Source organism: Manis javanica, chromosome 12 (assembly GCF_040802235.1).
Source record: "Manis javanica isolate MJ-LG chromosome 12, MJ_LKY, whole genome shotgun sequence".
NCBI classification, from domain to species: Eukaryota; Metazoa; Chordata; class Mammalia; order Pholidota; family Manidae; genus Manis; species Manis javanica.
Window position 1 is genome coordinate 11,048,332 of NC_133167.1, and position 17,037 is coordinate 11,065,368.

At 39.0% G+C, this 17,037-nt stretch overlaps 1 long non-coding RNA gene across 3 annotated transcripts; it reads right to left on the bottom strand.

The window, feature by feature from the left end:
• Window positions 1–2,062: 2,062 nt before the first annotated feature.
• Window positions 2,063–16,685, bottom strand: LOC108398415 (uncharacterized). 3 transcript variants are annotated; one of them, XR_005055774.2, is made up of 4 exons: window positions 16,383–16,685; window positions 12,877–13,037; window positions 10,216–10,387; window positions 2,063–3,433 (listed from the first exon to the last, which is right to left on the bottom strand). It is a non-coding gene; the product is annotated as an uncharacterized lncRNA (long non-coding RNA). The 3 variants fall into 3 exon arrangements; XR_012123489.1 differs by lacking the exon at window positions 2,063–3,433 and having other exon boundaries at window positions 6,231–10,387; window positions 12,877–16,352; window positions 16,449–16,685; XR_005055770.2 differs by lacking the exon at window positions 2,063–3,433 and having other exon boundaries at window positions 6,231–10,387.
• Between the last annotated feature and the right edge of the window lie 352 nt (window positions 16,686–17,037).

Sequence of the window (17,037 nt, forward strand, 5' to 3'; positions counted from 1 at the left end):
AGAGTTTCAGCTCCTTTACTTGGTATGATTAGTCTTTTAAATTTTAGCTTTTCTAATTGTTTTGTGATAGGAGTTCATTTTAAAATTGTCATTCTCTTAATGAACACTGATGTGTATCTTTTCATGTGCTTGTTTCTGATGTATGTGTTGAAATCTTTTGCTTGTTTTTGTCATTGTGTTATTTATTTTCTTATACTTGAGTTTTAAGAGTTCTTTATAGATTTTTAATACAAGTCCTTTTTATAAATAAGTGACTTGCAAATTTTTCTGTGACTTGTCTTTTCATTCTCTTTATACTGTTTTTTGAAGAACATAAATTTTAATTTTGAAGTACAGTTTATCAATTTATACTTTTACAGACTGTGCTTTTGGTTTTGAATCTAGAACATCTTTGCTCAACCCAAGATCACATGTATCAGGCCAGTTGGAGTTGTCTCACAGCTCATTAATGTTTTGTTCATTTTTTAAACTTATCTTTTTTCCATTAACTTTGTTGGCATAATTTCTGTGGTTGCATCTTCAAATTCACTAATCTTTTTTTCTACGAGTTCTTGTCTGCTGCTAATCCCATTCCATGTTGTATCTCACACATTATAGTACCATTTTTAGGAGGCTGATCTTGGTTCTTTTTTCTTGTCTTACAGGCTTTCATTAACTTTTTGAACATATGATGTATTTTAATAATAACTATCTTAATGCATTTGTCTGCTCATTTTAACATCAGCAAACAGTTCTGGGTTGGTTTTGATTGCTAATTCATCTCCTCATTATGCGTCATATTTTTCTTCTTCTTTACATGCCCAGTAATTTTTTATTAAATGCCAGACATTGTGATTTTGCCCAGGTATTATTTTTGTATTCTTATAAATACTCGAGAACTTTTGAGATGTAGTTAAGCTACCCGGAAAGTTTGGTAAATTTTGGGTCTGATTTTTAAAATTTGTTAGGAGAAACTGGAGCAATGCTTTGTGAAAGCCTAATCATCCTCCATTACTGAGGCAAGGCCCTTAAAGCCCTATCCACAATTCCACATAAATTATGAAGTTTTCCAGAGTGACTGTTGGGAAAGGGTACTATTGTCAGCGCTCTGCGAGTGTGAAGAATTGAACCCTCAAATCCTTTTGAGTAGTTCTTTCTCTAGCTCAGGTTTGTTTTTTATATCTCTTCTCACCTCTTCTTTGCAGGCATATGTTTACGAACTCGGCCGACTATTCGAGGTTCCTCCGAGGAACCCCAGGCTTTTTTCCCTGTGGTGTTCTCTCCCTTTCTAGTATTCTGTCCAGAGGACTTTAGCTGTGCTGGCTCTGAATTCTCAGCTCTTTCTCGACTCACGGAGTCTACAGGACTCCACCAGGTTTCCCTTCCTGATGCTGAAACTGGAGCCAGTAAGCTTGGGGTAACTGTGGAGTTCACCTCCTTTGCTTCCCATCTCTCAGGGATCATGAAATTTCAATGCACATATAAAGTATTTTTTTTATAAGTCATTGTTTCATGTATTTTGTTAAAAGTATTGTCTGAGGTGAAGGGTAAATCCAGTCCCTGTTATTCCATCTTGACCTGAAGCAGAAGTCAGTTTTCACTCTTGTCAGTTTTTTTCTTCATGTATTTTAAAGCTCTGTGGTTGGTGCTTAACATTTAGGTTTGCTTTGCCTACTTGGTGAATCAATCCTTTTGCTCTTTATCTCTGATAATACTGCTTGTTCTGAATTCCACATTGTCTTATATAGGCATAACCATACTAGATTTCTTATGCTTAGTGTTTGTTTTTTATATCTCTTCTCACCTTTTTACCTTCATCTTGCCTGTGTTTCTATTTGAAGTATCCTTTTTATACAAAACATACAATGCGTCTTGCTATCTAAGTTGATAATCCAGATCTTTTAGCCTCCATATAGATTGTGTTTTCCAGAATTCTGGAGTTGAAAGAGGCGGTAGATGCTGTTACATTCAAGCCCTTGAGAGAGATAAATATCTATCTTAATCTTTAGCTTTTTGAGAACAGAGGATTTAGAGCTCCTCTTGGTTGTTTACTCTGGTGTCCTGAGACGCTAAATCACGAAGTTCTTTAAAATGTCTGTAACATAGAGGATGCCTGATTTAAAACAATATTAAATGAATGCATAATATATTTATTAGGCTTTTAGGACAGTGCTTGTTATTTAGAAAATATTCAATAAATGTTTGTTGAATGTGGAATGAATGGCTGTTTAAGTATTCTTAATTATTAAGTATAAACAGGCTTCCCATTGATAATGGCAAACTGTGCACTTGTTATTTTCTGCCTCCAGAGACTGATTAGAATGATAGTGAAAGAATAAAAATCAAGTATTACCCTAGAAAAAATAGAGCTGGGACAAACTTAAGCAAATAAGATATTTCAAAAAATGTCTCGGATGATGGAATATAGAATACCGGAGCAGCCAGACTTGAATACTCTCAGAGAAGCGTGCAGCCAACGAGGACTGAGGCCTCAGAGGCTAAGAGGATGATGAGACAGGGGAATGAGAAGGCAGTTGAAATGTAGGGAATAATTTAAAGTCTCTGCAGAGATCAATCATCTCTACCCAAACCCCTTTCTTCTTCTACTGCCCAAGGGAAAAAGATGATTTTTCTTTTCTATTTGTGCAATTCAGCCCCCCCAAACTGAAGTTTTTATAAAAGAAATTGGGTCAACTTTATGGGAGGCGGGGCAAGATGGGTATCCCGGAGCAAAGTTTCTATATCTTGTTATCTGAGCCCTCAAAACGAGGCCACTTGCCTTAAGAGGGCAAAGAGCCCTCAGGTCCAAGAGGCCTGCAACACACATGGACAAGATCTGGAGATACTGTCCAAAGAATAAACCCACTGTTCAGGGTGGTTGGCTCTCATGAGTGGATTAAAGACACACAGGGAGCTATTACCTTTTTCAGTGGACTGAATTGTGTCTTTCCAAATTCCTATGTGAAGCTCTAAACCCCATGTGAGTGTATCAAGAAATATACGTTCAGGAGGTAATTATAGTTAAGTGAGGTCATAGGGTGGGTTGTTAATCGAATATGACTGACCCAGTGGAAGATCTTACTCCCTCTCTTTCCTCTCTCTCTGCTGTGTAAAGACACAGCAAGAAGGCGGCCATATGTAAGCCAGGAAGGCGGATCTCACCAGGATCTGACCATGCTGTTACTTTGATCTTGTATTTCCAGCCTCTAAAATTCTGAGAAAACTAATTTCTGTTAAGCCTCTCAGCCAATAATATTTCATTATGGCAATCTGAACTGACTTATATACCTTTCATTAAAACTCTTCTTTGCTTTTCGATTTTTAATATTCTGTGGATGTCCACATTATGTTGAAAACCATGACAAAACAATAATAACAACAAGAAATAAATGACACCTTCAAGCTGGAATAGAGTGGACGGATCAGCTTCTCTTTTTCTAGTTGAAGAAAAGTCCTAGAAAAAAAAAAAAAAAGAGAAAAGTCCTAACAAGCAAAAGGATTGATTTGCCTAGGGTCACCTAATGTGAAATAGAACCCATTTGAAAACCTCTGATTTTTTAATTCCATGTTGTGTTTCCAATGTTTGCTGCACATTCTGTAATATATTTACATTTTAAACATATCTACTAATTCAAATATTTTGATGAGGTTGAAAACGTATACCACATTCTCATTTAAGATTACCTGATTATATATAGTGACAGCAGAATATTTTGATAATAATATATTGATATATCTCTCTATGTATCTGTCTTTATATATATATATATATATATATATATATATTTGGTGCTCTGGGGCATCAATCTTGTGCCAAATCACCTGCCATAAAGTATAAAAGGGGAATAATTACCTATGTGGCTAGCTTACACAGGGAAAACAATATGGGATATCTATAACATATAAACATCTCAAAGAATTTAGAAATATCTGAGCATGTTGACATATTTGAGAAATTGCCTAGTTAAGTGAAAAATTATGGAAAGGTTGGAAATATGGCTGTCCTATATATTATCTGTATGACAATGGCAATCATTTAACCTGACTGAGTCTCAGTTTTTTTCTTCTGTAGCATGTGGACAAGGCTTATAGACTTTACAAGGATGTTGTGGTGATGAAAAGAGTTATAAATTACTGAATAGAAATACTTTATATGAGCAAAGAGTGTGAGACAGAAGAACATATAGATATGAATATCTGGATGCTTTATTATACAACTCTGTTCAAACTATTTGATCTGTGGTCCTGATCGATTCTATGTAGGTGTCCCTGGATTCTTTTCGATGATTGTTCTTCAGACTTTTCGGGTGCCTGACCTCAGAAACTAGCTTCAAGTTCTTCAAATCTCAAAACCATTGTTTTCCATGATTACCAATCTCTTATTTTTGATGTTGAACTTTGGCAGGGAAAATGTTTGAGAAGCTAGAAATGAAATAAGGATATTTTCCCCCATTAAGTAATGAACTACTTTTGATAAGGTACCTCTGCTATTGGATTTTTGAAAGCTGACCTTAATTTTCTCCCTGGTCTGACAAGTAGTTAGTTTTAGGCATCCATTTTTCTCTCCTTGGATCTATAGAAGAGGCCTCCAGAAAACAGATTATAATTTCTATTTCTAGAATATTTCTTAAATATGCACAGCTCTCCTGATATTTCCCTAATTAGCCTCACACTGTTTGCTAACTCTTGAATTAAATATAGATTCTTTGTTAAAGAAACAAAATGGATTAATTTTATGTAAATGTTCTTTTTTTTCTGGTGTTCATTTAGAGGAATCATTTTTCCTAGTTTATGTTGTAAAGATCCTTTAATGTTAATAAAATTATTATAATATTTATATGAAAATATCAAGTGAGCTAAGAAGAAAACAAGTCCTACCATTTGCAACAACATGGATGGAGCTAGAGGGTATTATGCTCAGTGAAGTAAGCCAGGCGGAGAAAGACAAGTACTAAATGATTTCACTCATATGTGGAGAATAACAACCAAGCAAAACTGAAGGAAGAAAACAGCAGCAGACTCATAGACTCCAAGAAGGGACTAGTGGTTACCACGGGGAAAGAGTTGGGGAGAGCAGGTGGGGAGGGAGGGAGAAGGGGATTAAGGGGCACTATAATTAGCAGTCACAATTTAGGCAGGTCATGGGGAAGGCAGTACAGCACAGAGAAGACAAGTAATGACTCTATAGCATCTTACTATGCTGATAAACAGTGACAGCAATGGGGCGGAGGGGAACTTGATAATATGGGTGAATGTTGAAACCACAATGTTGCTCATGTGAAACCTTCATAAGATTATATATATATCACTGATACCTTAATTAAAAAAAATCAAGAGAGCAACATATGTGTCTAAATGCATATTAGTCACTGTTAATTATTTGCCTGTTTAGGGTAACAACTGTCTAGCTAAGCATTTCCAATTGTCATAGAAAATGCTTTTGATATTTTTTTCCCTTTTGTTAGTTTTGCATCTTCTGAGATGGGTAGGAGTCACTGATGTAATAGGGAATGCTGGTGTCCCATGCTAAACTACTTTATCAGAGCCACCAATTGCAGGCAGCTGCATGATGCATTATTTCTTCTGCACACCAGTTTTCTTTAAGCATGCAGTAAACTGTGCTTTTCAGTCGTGTTGGTTTGTGCCAACCTCCTTTAGCCAAACAGTCCCTGATTTAAGATCTCTTATGATCTATTTCCATGTATTCCCTGGGTCTGAATGAATTTATGGGGTTCATCTCACTTCTCAACTAAAGTACAAAAAAATGAAGAAAGATTAGAATTTATGCTAAAGTTAATTATACTTATCTGTTCCCAATGACATTACCTTTTCTGCTACTTCCCACAATCATCAAACTACAGAACCTACTGGACTGGAGCATACTATGATAGTTGAGAGTGAGGACTCAAAGTCAGATTGCACAACTTTGGGAATACAATTAAGTCCTCTAATTATTGAGGAATCATTAGCTTCCTTGTTTGTGATGTTTGTATAGTGACTTTATTACCATATAGAGTGGTTGTGAAGACAGAAGAACTAATGATTTCTATACTGAAATTGAGAGGGCTTATCATCTTGCCTGACCCGTAAGTCAGGAAATGCTGGCTACTATTACCACAGATCTTGTGCTTAAAAGAACTTCAAAAAATATATGTTTGTTTGTAAAATGAGAATAAGTGCTGGCCAGTAGAATCCTACTTCATCTCATTTGTGGGACTTCCTTAATCAAAGATTAACCAAAATGCTTAATATACTTCTCTGAAAGTATCAATGCTACATTTATTTCACAAACAGTTCAGTTCCCAGTGGGTGGGTAGTGCTGGCAAAGCAGACACAAATGAAGCCTTGTTGTCCAAGAACTCACCATCTAGTAGACGAGACAGATCAATAAATAAATTGTTCAACTTTAAACACAATAAAATACATAAAATTGCAATCACAAAATTCATGTTGGTGCTGAATTTGTATACTGAACAGTTCTGTCTTGCTAGTAGAGGGCGGAAATGCAGAAAGTCAAGCACATAATACAAATGTGAGTTTGATTTTGGTTTCATATTGAATAATCCAATGAATCAGAAATGATATCTCAACACATCTTAAATACTCTACTTGAAGAAGCTCTTGTATTTTTTTGGGTAGGAGACAGAAAACCACTGCATGTATTAAATTGCATTTCCTTACATGGTTTGGGGAAGTGAGGCCAAAAAACATCTACCGGATATTCTACTAAGTTGTTTATGAGAGCCAACAGAAAGAATTAGTTTGCACATCCATATCAAATGCCCACACTCTCTACTCCCCAATTCTTTATATAGCTGTCATGAAACAAAGATATGCCTAATTGGCTTTGCCAGCAGTAAGGGATAAGCTGTCTTTTTTTCCCCCATCTTCATTGGCTGCAAATCCCATTCCTGATTTGATACAGAACACTTAGATTCCTCTAAAAAAGACCCATGTTAAAATGAATCCATGTTCACTTGCATTTTTGCATAAAGTCTCCAAAAAGCAATGGTATGCTGGAAGTCTCTGGTGTGGCAGAAACTTGTGATTTAGGACATGTGACTGGCATCTCCTTTAGGGGTGTAAGTGGTTCAAGTGGCTCAAGATAGAATGCCATTCTATGCCTGGTATTACATTATGCACTGTCAGAAACCCTGACAATGATTTATCATTGCTACTTATATGTTTTACTCCAACTAATATCTTATATGAAATAGATTCTAACTCAGATCCAAACATTGTTTCACTAATAAGAAACAACACAGACATATTAACATATGTCATACAGTGACTGTATTCAGTATAATTAAATTTTGTTTCTTCATTTTAGGGAATCCCTCAAGTTTTTTCCTTATTTCTTCTGTTCTCAAAGTTTTCCTTTTAGGAGTCAGATTTTAATAATAAGACAAGATAGTTAAGAGTGTGCACCCTAATTTCTATCACTCCTTACATAATAAAATTAAATTCCTGCTGAATCTGTAAAACAGAAGCACTAAGTAGTTAAATTGTACATTTGGAAATCTTGTGGCTTTTCAAAGTGATAGATAATGTTATTCCTATCAAATTAATAGGAATAACTGAGACCGATGATCATCAGTTAATTTTTTAATGTTTACTAAAAAGCTTGTTATGTATGTTTATTTCTGGCCTATGTATATATTTAAGAAATCTATACATTATAGAGAAGAAAGAAAGTAGGGAAGTTTAATATTCACAAAAACATTCTTATGCCACATTAGTTGCATTTTCAGCCAATTTTTCCTTTTTCCTCTGAGGATTTTCCTTTGAGAACAGGTTTATCTTTTAGGACTCAGTTGTTCCCAGAAGTTAGATAGTTGAACTACCACGACAGACTATAATTACAACCGACTACTCCTTAGTCAAAAGGAGTAATTTATCAACTAGTACAATGTTCAATGAGAACAGTGTGTAGGGCTGGCTTCAGGTAAGGCTTGAGTCAGATGGTCAAAAAATGGCAACTTCGTTTTCAGTCTGCAGACTCAGGTTCTACTTGGATCAATTCTCATATAGGTTCTCTCCTTGTAGTACCTAAAAGGAGCCACCCCTCTACCTTGGTATCTCCCTAAGAAGGGGACTAGAGGAATAGTATATTCTGTAGTTTCTTTGTTCAAAAAGAAAAAAATCAGAGCCAACCTTATAAAGAAATATTTTAGAGCAGCATTTCATAAATTCTGAGAAGTATGCCAATCACCTGGGAATCTTGTTAAGATGTGGATTCTGTATGTAGATCTGCGACTCTGCATTTCTAGTAGAAATGCAGTAGGTGATGCCAAAGCTGCTGGTGCCCAGACCATACTTTGGGTAGCAAATCTCCACTACTGTGCTGTCTGATATAGTAGCCAGTAGCCACATGTGGTAATTTAAGTTTAATTCAATCTAATTTAAAAATTCAGTCCTTATTCTCACTAGCCACATTTTAAGTGCTCAATAGCCACCCATGGCTAGTGGCTGCGGTACTGAGTAGCACAGAAGAGAACATTTCCATAATCTCAGAAACATCAATTGGACAACTTTGCTCTAGAAGATGGACAGGTGATAAGTACAACTGGACAGCTTTGCTCTAGAAGATGGAAGATGGTCCAACTCTAGGTTGAATGCAATGCTATAAACAGGACATGGCTTCTTGAAATTTCAACGTAGCACAGTTTCCTAGAGAACTGCTCTGTATCTTCTAAAGGTATATAACCAAAAGGTCTAGCATTTTCCAAGCCATGGTATAATCTAAACTACATGAGATTTCTCTTGAGACCTTCTTTTCTTATTTGTACACAAAATGCTTAGCACTCAGCACCACATGCTGCCGTGACCTATGCATACAATTGAGCCTTTGTTGGTTGAGGTTCTCATCTTGGTAATCTTGATACAGATTTTTTATTAAATAATAAAAAAACTACAGAATGACTTCTTGTCTGTATAGAATTCTTACATGGCATTCACATGTATTGTACTATAGGTGAAATGAAGAACTGGAAAGATTGTTAATAGCCAAACAACAAACACTTAGCAGTCAATCAAACAACTAAATACATACCTATAAAACATCCTACGCATATGGCGATATACTGGTCCTGGCAATAAGGGAATAATAGCGCAGTCTCTGCTCTCGTGGTGAGCTTACGTAGCTTTCACTTTACACACAATTAGCTCTTGTTTTATTAGAGCCTATTAATTTCAATGTCTTAGAGGAACGGGGTGTACAAATGTCCCAAGTGATGCTTAGCTGCTTCCAATTTAGCTCTGGAGCCCTTCCCCAACGTGTAAATGTCACTGTCTTACACATGGCACTTGAGAATGCTTCCCGAGCACAGGGGGACTTGTGTAATTCAGTGAAGCCTATCCTTTGGATTTGCTTCAGTGTGGACAGGACCTTTGTGGTGATAAGTACATGGCACACTTCTCAGTGCTTTCCTGTGACTGAGACACAGTTTGAATTTTGGCATCGCACAATCAGGGACATTCCTCCAGAGTCACATGAGTCTTTAATATTTCTGTCTCTTGAGAGCTGGCATGACAAGTATACCTTTGGCCTTAGCATGTGGTTATGTGAGACCACAGGCCCAGATGAGGATGTGGGGCAAATTCTCTCAAGTTCCTGTGAGCATAAGTGCAGTGCATGCTGGCTACAGGTTAGGGTTACCCCAGCAAGATCCCGCCTCACACTGGGAAAATGCATAGTCAAGAAAGGGGCTTCATGATCAGCCAGGGCTTCCTTGCCACGGAGAGGCTGTCCCACTGTGAGTTGAGCAATCTCAGGGAGGGTATTGGTGCCATGAGGGGGCCCAATAAATAGCATCTTTTTTCAGCTCCTGATATCAGAACCAATGAAGAAATGGGCACTGGAGTCAAGCCTATGGGGATACAGATATCACCCTTATGATTTTTGGTAAAGCTGTTGGACAGTGGACCTTAGGGAATGTAGAAGGCAATTTCTGACATGACCCCCAAGGACATCCACCTCCTGGTATTCACGTCCATGTATAATCCTCTCCCCTTGAGTACAGGCAAGGCCTAGTAACTTGCTTTAAACAATGGAATATGACAACACTGATGATAATAAACATCAGATTGTGACTTCCATCTTGTGAGCAGACTCTTTCTATTGACTCTCTCCCTTACTGGCTTTGATGAAGCAAGTCAGAAATACTGAAGTGGCAAGAAATTGAGGGCATCCTCTGCACAACAACTGGTCAAGAACTGAGGCCCTCGGTCCAATACCTTGTAAGGATCTGATCCTGTCAACAACCATGTGAGCTTGCAAGTAGATACTTTTCCAGTTGAGCCTCTGGAAGAAACCTCAGTTCTGGCTGACACCTTGATTGCAGCCTTCTGAGAGGCCCTGAAGCAGAGGACCCATCTAAGCCATGTCAAGATTCCTGAACCACAGAGACTGTGAAATAATAATTGTATTAAGCTGTTAAATTCAGAGTAATATTCCTAAGCAACTGGTAAGTAATACAGGTGTGTTTATCAAGTGGACTTGCTAATCGTCTGCTCCTAAAGTAGGTGAATATGCCCACCTACTCTGGGGGTGCTAAACTCCATACCTGATCCTTGGGGGCCTACCCTATATTGCTTGAAGAAACAGAGAAGACAATATGCCTTTGTGAAGCAAGTGAATTTCAAGTCAGTGGAGGAAGTGAAAGGGTCAGATCCTTTAGCAAACTTACCTGCTGATTAGTCAGTTTCTCTTCACCTGAGGAAGAGTGAGGATTGAGAGAAGTGAGGACTGTTAACTCACAAGGTGTCTCTACATATGCAAATATCAATGGGTGAGCATCCTGTGTCACATGATTCCTTAAGAATGGGTTAAGTAACTTCACTTGCACAGGGAGGAGGGACGTTGGAGCCACAGGCCAGGAGTGCTCAGGAAAAATCTCTTCTCATAGAAGCAAGAGTAGAAAAATTAATAAGAAACTCCCCATCGTAAAAAGCTCCTTGCACAGGAAAATCTTCCTTGTGCTGATTTGAAATCTCACATTTCACTTTCTCATCCTAGTTTTGATGTCTTCTATGAAATCAAAGTCTTGTGCCCTTCCCCAGTGCCAGGTCTGAGCAATGCAGAGATGCATTAAGGTCCATTTCTGCCCTCAAGGGATTTACAGCCTGGAAGGCAGATATATTTGAAAGCAAACAGTGAGAACACATGATACAGGTTTGATTCCCTTGGAAGCTGGCTATGAGGTAAAGTTTAATACGTGAAATGTTGATTGGGAAAGGTCCTTGGGATCAAGACTTGTTGAAGGAAGGTGGTGATACGGAATTGGACAGAAAGATGGTGCAGCTGTGAGGGAGACCTCAGGAGAGCCTCTGCTGACTGCACAAGAAGGTCTGCTGCTAAAGTGGACCTTGGAGTTGACCTGAAAGGCTGAAATAGCTTGGCCTCATATGCCACTGGATTTGTCACTGGATCTGGCCATCCTGAGAGGGCAGGATCTCGGGGTCAGTTTTTTTCTGTACCTGTGGGAATCCCTGCAGAAGCAAACAGCTGAAGACAATGTGCCACTCTCTCTCCTAGTAGCTGGGCAACAAGTCCTTCTTTGATGGGACAGTTTAGAAGAAAGGGTCCCTACATTCCTCTCCCAAAAGGTAGGAGTAAGACTCTGCATGGAAACAGTCTCTCCTGTACCAATATTCCACAGAATCCCCTCTGTCCACACTTGGGCCCATTTTTATTTATTCAAAATGGGGAAGTGGTTCAAGAAACTCAGGTTCTGTCCTGCTACTCCCCATCAGACACACACTCTGGCATATGGTGTCTGCTGAGGTGGGGGATGTTCCTAGTTGGAGCACCAAGCTGTATCTGCCTAGGTGCAAAATGGCAGTGCAGAGCGGATGCCTGCCCGTGAGACTGAAAGGTCACCTGGTGCCAGCTTGTGAAGCGAGCTGTGTGTGGCAGTCAGGAATGCGACTTCTTTGGTTAATGAGATACTGTGGCGAGATTATTCTCCATGATGCCTGTGGATGAGATCACTGCTTTAACCCAGTAGTGGGTGGCAGCGTAGAGCAAAGCTTTAAGGAAGAAAAGTTTGGAGGCATGGAGACAAACTAAGAGACCGAGGAGTTGTTGAAGAGGGTGGTGACGGGGTCCAGAGTGAAGCAGACGCAGAACGGGTGGGAGCTTGGAGGGAGGATTTTAGAGACGAGATTGACGGGATTTGGAACCTGTTTAGATAGGGGAGATGAGAAGGAAGTTGGAATGAATTAATTGGGAGAACAGATTGACAGGATTTGAATCCTGATTAGAGATGAGAGATGAGAACAAGTTAGAAGGAATTAGTTTTCCAGTCTGAGCTAATGTGTGTGTGAGGGGAAGGAGTGAACTTCTTCTCTATTGCAAAATATATGTATTCTAAAGAAAAACATAGAAAATATACTTTAAAGATAATATTGTATTTTACACTTGTTTCATAACTAACAGATTTGAGGATTAGAAATCTGAGTGGGCATTAAAACATTCCAAATCATTAGCTCACAGCTGACAATAAGAATAAGAAAAACAAAAATAATAAGACATTGAAAATATGAATACTAAAAATAAAAAGTAAGTAAAAAATGAAGCTTTAACCACAGAAAAATAATAGTTTTTCCAAATTAAAAAAATATCCATCATTTATTGGGCATTTTCTATGTGCTAGGCATTGGGACACTTTCCTGAAATTATCTTGTTAAAATTTACAACAGCATTGCTATGCTATAGATTATTATTATGCCAATCTACAGATGAGAAAAGGAAAATGGTGTGTCCAAGAATGGAGTGACCACAGTCTGACTACAAAGCTCACACTTTAATTCTTACCACCTGTTCATAGCCTCAGTGAAGATGTTATCAGCCTTCCCCTGGGCCTAGTCCATCTCTGTTGATCGTGTTCCCATTACCTGGCAGCCAAAGCGTTAAGGTAGCTGATTCTGCAGGAGGTCTAGGCCAGTAATTTGCGGTGCGGAGTGTTGATGTGCTGAGAGAAAAGAGATGTTCTAGCTGCCAGCATTTCTTGCGTAGAAACAAAACTTCCATTCACATCCTGATGAATTTTCAGAACCTAATTAGATGTGGGACCAAATATTACAGTTTCTTTACTCAACATGAGCACAGATGAACACTGATAGAGGTCAGGAATAGGATTTTCAACCTTTTTTCTTTTAAGAGTTATAGATTTATTCAATGGTAAGCTTTGATCTGAATAATACTTACAGACTAATGTGTTCTTCATTTCCTAGTATAACATGTTACATCTGAAGAGGACTTTGGCTTTTTCCAACAGGTCCTTCCCATGGGCTTTTATCTGATGTTCCAATAACATGAGACTGGGGGACTACTCAGAAGGTTGAGTCGGTCAAATCTCACCTGGCTCCTAAGAGTCAGGACCACATTTCCTGCTTGGCACTTCCAATTTCAGGTTCAGCACTTTTTTAAATGTTGTCACCACATGTAGGAATTTTGTTGGCCAAACAGTAATCAAAAGCCCACCATGTCAATTACATTTTTTGTTTGCTGTATATCGATATATAGGAAAATTATTTTAATTCTATTCCTGTTAAAAAATAGAGTTTGAGTGAAGTGAATGAATACTTGCATGTGTGTGTGTGTGTGTGTGTGTGTGTGTGTGTGTGTTTTTCCCTTGGCCTAGAAAAACAAAATAGAAAACAGGAGACAGATTCATTTTTTATAGTGACATGGGACTGATGACATCCAGTTAACCCAAAGATTTGCACAGAGTTTGTATTGTTTGGTGGACATCTATGCAATTGAATTGAGTAATGACATTAGAATTTGGACTCTGAAATAAAGACAAACAGACAAGTCTTGGTGATACAGAAAGGCTGGCCTCTTGTGCCAGAGATTTGCAGAGAGCGATTTCTGTGTTGTTCAGTGATTAAGGGTGCTAAATGTAGCCAGGAACTGTTTCAGCAATCATAGATGTTGTTTTTCCAATTGGACCAATCTGCCAGACTGGCAGACAGAAAACTAACAGAAATATTAAATAGAGACAGCTTCTATAGTTGAATCTTGTTTTTCCCTCTCTCTGCCGGAAGCCACTAGAAAATAGTAGCCTGTGTGTAGGTCATTAAAAACAGGCACAGATACACACACCGTGTTGTGTATTCGCACTGTTAAATTAAGTCTTTCTGGGATGAAAAACTGGTGCCAAAACAGTTGTTGCAGATGTATTAGATGACTGAAGCCATCCTGCATTTATGATGTTATATTCAGATACTGTCTCCTGGCTCCCAGTCACATTGTGAAGGATTCCACTTTTTGTTGACCTACACACCGTGGGGAATCATTGGAGGGGAAGCACCATGCTTGAGTTTCCAAATTCACACTCTTGAGGTCTGGTAAATTTAATGAATACGTGTTTGGAGAACTTGATAGAATAGCTGGTTTTATTTCCAGGATTTGTTTCCATGCATGGCCAGCAAAGATGCATAATTACGTGCAATTCTTCTTCTGGCCACAAATGTAACAGAACTGAGCTCAGTTAGCTTCTGTGACCACAATTTATGTAGAGCAAAACCTCCCCTCAGATTCAGAGAAATGATGACACAATTCCATTGCAACATACATATGTGGCCTCCCCAGACGCCCCTGGCATACAAAAGGGCCTTATGCAGCTTGCGTGGCATGTGATCCTCCTTTTCTATGAATATTCTTCTACTATTTTCTCAGCTTTCTTAGGAAATATATTTCTACCTCTTTTGTTCTGCATTTCTTAGGAAGAAAGAAGTTTAATACTATGATGTAAAGAGGACTTTTGTTTGGTAGAATTGATCAATGTTCACTTAAAACAGACTCTCCCAGATAATTTTATCTCATAGGTAGGGAGCATATAGAGAGTAGTGGGTTCCATCATAGCTAATTTGGAGTGACCTCCTCTTTCTTTGCCATCAGTAAGGCTGGCAAATGAAATGATGACATATCTGGAAATCTGTCTTCTTTATCTATTGCCCAAGAAATAATATCCTCCCATATTAAAAGTAGCGTTTAATGTACATGTTTCCATGTGGATTGGGAGTTATGATTTTGTTCTGTTTTGGAGGGTTTGGGTCACCTGCCCCTTTGAGCAAAGCAATGAGTGAATTTCAGGGGCAGTAAATGTTATCTTCCAACTAGAACCCTTTGCTTCTTGACAGGCTCAGAGGTGTGAATCTGAATTGAAAAAAAAAAAACTGGCCTATTTCCCCTTACTTATGTCTGAAAGGTGGAGAAGAAGGAGGGGGTAGAAAAGCTGCATTCCTCAAACGATCCACACCCTAGAATAAAAAGCGTATATAATCATTTCTGGGTAATTATATGTTGGCAATGCTTGCTAACCAGTTTTGTCTGACTTCACAACCTAGATTCTGTTATATTACATTATATTACATAGCAACACATTCCTTGCACCCAAAAGGGTGTTTGTGGCCTAGGCCCCTTGTACCTGTGGGAAGACACTGATCTTTTTCCACACAGGAAAGACCTTCTGCGTAGACGGCCCCTCTTGTCATTGTGAACGCTGCATGGATGGCTCAGAACCATTTGTTACCTTTTGGAAATTATTTGTATTAGTTTCCTAAGGAAGCTTAACAAATTAGCACATACTTGTGGTTTAAAACTACTTGAATTTATTATCATAGAGTTTTGAGAGCCAGAAGTCTGATGTGGCTCCCACTAGGCTAAAATCAGTGTGTTGGCAGGCTTCGTTCCTTTTGGAAGTTGTAGGGGAGAATCTGTTTCCTCGCCTTGTCCAGCTTTTAGAGGCTGCTGGCATTTCTCGCCCTATGGCTTCCTTCCATTTCCCAAACCAGCAATGGGGTTCTGGGTCCTTCTCATATTACATTGCTTCAGTGTCTGCTTCCATGGTCACATCTCCCTCTTGACCTGCGAGGACCCTTCTGCCCTCCTCTTTCCACTTGCATAGATCCCTTGTGATTACATTAGGCCCACCCAGATAATCCAGGATAATCTGTATTTTTTAAGGTTATCTGATTATCAAATTTAATTCTCTCTGCAACTTTGTACCCTAACATACTCCCTAGTACTGGGGACAGGGGTATGGACCATCTTTGGGGGGCCATTAGGCTCTCTACCATACCCTTCCCTCATCCCAGATTTAATTAATGAGGACAGAGGTTGAGTTCTTAAATGCATCAGCAAAGGTTAGATGATCTTGGCAGAAGTGAAAATGATATTCCTTGGATAGACGGTCGGGAGCCTTACCCTGAGTCCTAGTGAGCACGATGGTTCACAGCAGCTCTGCGTGACTGCAGGGATGCCCTCTGCAGGGGCAGGCCAGAACCAAAGCATTTGCTCTATAGGATTCCTAGAAGACTGTCACACACGAACATTGCTTTTTTCTCATCCAAGTATAGTTGTCCTAAAAAGAAGGAAATTGACTTTTACTTACTGTATGCTCCTGGGTCCTGGGCAGTAAATATGTTTTTATTGTTGTTATTCATACAAATGATCGTACTGCATGAAGGCTAGTAATGCAGCAGCATGTTCTCCTTTGAGAAGACACTGCAGTCCCCAAGAGGATGTTCCAGGCCCCTGTGTTTCTGCCTTGGCTCAGGCACCCCAGAGCCTGTCCATCTGCGGGAGCAGCACTTCCCTCTAGTCCTGATGCAATGATTTAAGAGGGTGTTTCAGACCAGGCAGCTGGCTGTCTTGGTACCATCGTCCCACTCTGGTTGTTGACGTGTGCTTTCAAGTCTTCTGCAATGCGCAATTTCCCCTTTCCTCATTTGAATCCTATAATTCACACTGTGTACTCAGGAGTGAGATTTGACCTTTGCCCCTCCGCCCAGTCTGCACTCTTGGACTTGGGTCATGGATCTTTCAGGTTAGCACATCATCTTAGGTTGTGCCAGTCACCCCAGATTGGATTTTCAATATTATTTCTAATCATCTTAATTAATACATTATTATTATTAATCAATATTTTCTTAACCCCTCCTTCTGCCTCCACTGCTACATTTGGGACTTCTTAAGGCACATGGAACTCTCTGCTAAGTCTCACTGACCTGCCAGATTTTATCTCAGTCTTTTCTGATCTTTCCCTT